The sequence below is a fragment of the Sycon ciliatum genome, chromosome 4, assembly GCF_964019385.1.
Source record: "Sycon ciliatum chromosome 4, ocSycCili1.1, whole genome shotgun sequence".
Taxonomy (NCBI): domain Eukaryota; kingdom Metazoa; phylum Porifera; class Calcarea; order Leucosolenida; family Sycettidae; genus Sycon; species Sycon ciliatum.
Window position 1 is genome coordinate 18,391,286 of NC_088646.1, and position 5,408 is coordinate 18,396,693.

Consider the following 5,408-nt stretch of genomic DNA (forward strand, 5'->3'; position numbering starts at 1 on the left):
TCGGGCTGTTTATATTAGAATCTGCGTGTAGTACTGGGCCATGGGGACATATCAGCGGAGAACACGAATCGGGTCGATCGTGACAACGCCACCTAGTAGTACCTACGAATGTAGTACTAGTAGGAGTAGTACCTAAGTCCTTGAGAGGTTAGACATTGAGTGTGACCACTGCAAAAAGTAAGTGCTCCGGACTTTGGCCGGCATGCCACTCTTCGCATGGCACTTGCACTCTGCATCATAGTGTATGATGTAACGACTTACGTCGTTAGTACTTGCTGTGCACTGTGTGCAGCCGCATACGTAGACTCTACACGAAGTGCGGGTACAGTATAACGTTAGCACTTCCTGCAGAAACTAATACGTTATTACTTTATTATAACGATAGCACTAGCAGACGTACAGACGTACACTCAGGGCACAGTGCTGCTCAGTGAAATCCAGTCACGTCACTGAAGTCTGCGCCTTGCACCATTTTGTAGCCCAATTCCAGTGTTCACAGGTCTAGGGCTGCGCAACGCCCGGCGCGTACTGAGGGATGTGACCGGATTTCATTGAGCAGGATTATGATTGTGCAGACCTACATTGTTTAACCAAGAGTACATAAACCTTACTCTTGCTATAACCAAGAGGATAACCCCCGTGCTATAACCTATAAACCTCGTAATACCCCTGAGATTAGTCAGATTACGATAGCCCGGTTTGGCCTGTAGTGTAGGCATTGGCGGATAATGCTCGAAAAGGTGGCAGATTCTGCTCGAAAAGCAGTGAAATCAGTGGCAGAACCATACAAACCTTATGGCGGACAATTCCTCGACCGGATGATTCTGCTCCATTTCTTTATCCACATATCAAACATGCATGAAACTTACCAGAAAAAGTACCGAATTCTGCCAATTTTCTGCCGGCATTACCCGCATATGCCTACTGTCGTGTAGATTGTTGCCGTATGTACATGATATAACCTAACACCAAGAGTACATAACCCCGTACTCTTGCTAACACTGGTTAAAAACCAGTATTAGATAAACCTTGTTATAGTTCACGCGTTAGATGGACAGCATGAAACAAGGCGGGGGACACTGTGTTCGGAAACAGTGACCTAAGTCCTTACTACAACCTTCCGCGGTTGGCAGAGCCCCGGTCCCTGCGGACCATTTGAACCATATGGGTATCGCAACCGGTTCTGACCCTCATTATGCTAGGGGGTTAGGAGACTACTCCTGATGTCGTCTTGTTTTCTTCGCTCTTTTCTTTGACTTGTATAAAGACTTCTTTTCTTTTTCTTTTTTCTTCCAACTTCTGCCCATGGCGTCCTGCTCTCAGCTCGTCAACTGTCAACAGTTTTTTTGTCATCACCATGACACTGTCGCGAGAAGGTGCTCTCTGTAGACGGGGTTGGTGATGTCCCGACGTGGCCATGGGTAGGCCTTCACCACGTCGGAACACCCCGGCTACACGTTGGTTACCTCCACTCGTTAACTTGTTTGTTGTTGATGTTGTCGCGTAAACTAGTACTGGTCAAGAAAACTTGAATTTCACCTACAAACCTGAGCAACTGCTTCAATTTTGCTACACGTTGGTTACCTTCATCAGTACCGCTTGGAAATAACTCGCATGTTGTTGATGTTGTCACGTAAACTTGAACTGTCAAAAAAACTTGGAATTTCATCTGCAAACCTAAACAACTACAAGTGCCTCAATTTGATCATGCCGTTTTGTTAGTTACGTGCATACCCTCACAAATTTAAAGAAAAAACGAGCTTGAGTTACGTCTTACCGTATTTTCCGGAGTATACTGTAGTGTGCACTTTAGATGTGCTATTTTAGGCCCTAAATCGCAGGTGCGCACTATGCTCCGAATATGAAATGCATGAACTTCAATGAAGATTGAAGTGCGCACCCTCAATGAAGATTGGGGGTGCGCATTATACAAAGGTGCGCACTATACTCCGAAAAATACGGTACCTCCGGTGTCAACTCGTATCAAGTGGAGTTAATCCTGGGGTGAACGGCAGTTGACGAGCTGAGAGAAGGACGCCATGGGCAGAAGTTGGAAGAAAAAAGAAAAAGAAGTCTTTATACAAGTTAAAGAAAAGAGCGAAGAAAACAAGACGACATCAGGAGTAGTCTCCTAACCCCCTAGCATCATGAGGGTCAGAACCGGGTGCGATACCCATAATATGGGTATCGCACCCGGTTCTGGTTCAAATGGTCCGCAGGGACCGGGGCTCTGCCAACCGCGGAAGGTTGTAGTAAGGTCACTGTTTCCGAACACAGTGTCCTCCACCTTGTTTCATGCTGTCAATCTACGTCACAATTGTACAGACGTCATGACGTCAGTGTATCATGGGACCGGGAACGGCCGGCAGTGCTTCATCATGGTGTGATATTAATCACTAGAGTAGTAGAGAGGTTACATTAGACTTAGAGAGGTCAATTCGCTCGTGCCAGGCCACCACTATGCCTACCACCAAGAGCACATAAACCGGTTTATGTACTCTTGCTACCACCAAGAGTACATAACCCCCCAGAGTGTTCAACTCCCACATACCCTGTTGTCCCGACAGAATTTCAAGTTGACGTCATTATTTATGACGCAATGCTCCTTGCAGCAGTGATTTACAACATGTGTACGGGTGTCAACGCATCACACGTTTTTCTTTGCAATAATTTGTACAGGATCGATCGGCTTCGGTCAACCACAGGTTCCGGATTCGTCTGATAATCCGTGTACAGTGCGCATTGCATCATCAAAATGACGTCAACTTGAAATTCTGTCGGGACAGCAGTGCACCCATAGTGGAGTTGCACACTCTGGGGGGTTATGTACTCTTGCTACCACTAGTACCAGGGTGGCAGATCGGCGAGGGTGAGGTGATAACTCTCACAACCAATGCCCAACAAGGGGGCGAACCTCGTTAGCTGCATCCATGATGTAACTGCTACCCTCACTTCGAGTAGTGAGCACTACTTGTAGTACCCAGTTTAATATTAATAATAATAATCTTTAAGTTGACCCTGGGTGTTGGGTAGGTATACATGTATGCGGATAATGCCGGCAGAAAAGTTGGCAGAATTCGGTACTTTGTCTGGCAAGTTTCATGCATGTTTGGTATGTGGATAAAGAAATGGAGCAGAATTCGAGGAATTGCCCGCCATAAGGTTTATATGGTTCTGCCAATTTCACTGCTTTTCGAGCAGAATCTGCCAATGCCTAGACTGTCGGGTGGTGTCGGCGCAGTTCCTTGCATGTACATGTACATGCACATGCACATGTATGTGGGTTCACGCATGCATCACGTTTGTCCTTGTCTCAGTACCATTGTCTTTCAATATTATTAATTTTACGAGTTGGGTATGTGAACATAGTAAAAAAATAAAAAATAATAAATCACCGCATTTGTTAGCACAGACCCTGCTCCCACAGAGCGCGGGTCTCGCGTTATTTGGCTCCCGCGTCGAAAAACAACGCGAGTGGTAAGTAAAAAAGTAAATTATCGTATCCGTTCCCGAAGGGAACTCACGCGAGTGGTAGGCTTTCCCCAAATCGGCCAGCCGAAAAATTGGCCTAAAACGAGACTTATAGAAAAATAGCTAAGCCTTTCGCCGATTTTGGAGGGTTCCTTTGAGTACGTGTAGTACTAGTGCGTTGACGTCGTGTGACCCGTGTCCTTCGACCTCCTCTCAAACAAACATTAGCCATTACTAGGAAGATCGTTAGTAGTGAAATCCACAAATCGGCCGGCCGAAAAATTCGCCGAAAACGAGACTTATCGAAAAATCGCTGAGCTTTTCGTCAATTTTGGAGGGTTTTAGAGAGTCGCCGAAAATCTACCAAATCGTCCACTATCTCACCAATTTTGAAGCCAATACATGTACCCGTATTATCTCTAATATAAGCACAGTCTCCAATAATAGCACGTCTCCAGTAATAGAACACCTTGGGGCGGCATTCAAAAAATAAAGTGCTCAGTCTCCATTATAAGCACACTGTGTAAATTCAATATCTGTACCGGCGAAAAAAACCCTGAAATGTGTTTGTCATACATGAATTTGGCATGGCAACATGCCTCTGAAATGAGGTTGAAATAACAATGGAACAGTCTCCAATAAAGGAACGTCTCCATTAATAGCACGGGGCGGAGGTGCATTGAAAAAATAAAGGACCATGCTTATATTAGAGATAATACGGTATGCCAACAATTCTTTTAGCCGATTTTCCGATTTTCCAATACAATGTATATTCCAATTTTGCAGCTGATTTTGCAGCCGAATCTGATGGATTTTTGAGCTTAGCGAAAAGCCGAATACCTAGGCGAAAAACGGGCCCATTTTGGGGAAAGCCTAGCGAGTGGCCTGCAGCTCACTTCGAAATTATTTGGAGTTTTACGCCAAATTTGACGTGCATTTGCGTGTCACGTCGGAAATAACGACGTTACGTGCATCCTAACGTCTCTAGTAATCCAGTATCACTCTTGTGGTCCTGATTCATGTGGTTGCGTGTATGCAGAAGGCTCTTTACTGAGTCTTTAGCCAGTCAGATATCTGCCTTGGCTGTGGGTGATACCTCTGCTGCACTAGCACTGGCAGAGGCTAACGACTAGTTACGCTGAATGAGCGGTATTGACCGGATCACTACATGTACATGTACATGTACATGATTTGATAATATTATTATTTGAAACTCGGATGTTGAGCCATAAATAAATGTAAAAGAGAAAAGGACATATGGATACGAGTTAAGAGTACACCAGTCACCTGGTCACCGTGCCGGCAGGGTACAACTTACTAGCCTGTTTGACCTTTTTTGGGTGCAGTCCTGTCACTCGAGTTGAACCTTGGTGTGAAAGTTGTCGCCTGCTGGCGCGGTGACCAGGTGATTTGGGCACCCAGGAGCACGTGACCGCTTCTTCAACCATGTTCGATTGGGAATAAAGGAGGAACGCTGCATCGCAGCCTTTTCGGACCAAAACCAGTCGACTCAGCGTCCAAAAGACTACAACATATGGGCCAATCGCGGTCATCCGTGCTTTTATAAGAACGAAATGGCGCTTTTAGTGACATTTTGCATACAAATCCCCATCTAGTAGGGCGCAGTCACCCAGTTTCGGTGGAAGTGCGCGAGTTCGATTGGGATTCAAGTAGGAAGGGAGCGTCTCAGCTTCCTCGGACCAAGACCATTCGACTCAGCACCCCGAAGACTACAACTGGTGAAAATTTGATTTTAGGGTATACTTCCCCTTTAAGTCAAGTCCGCTTCTGTCTCCAGTCAACAAAACTCATCCATAAACAATGTCTGATCTCCATTTCGACTTTTCAATAGCGCGAGCAAAATGGAAAAAGATACTCTCAACATCTTTTTCCTCTTATAATCACGCTGATTTGGTCACCCATTTTCCTCGCGCTAT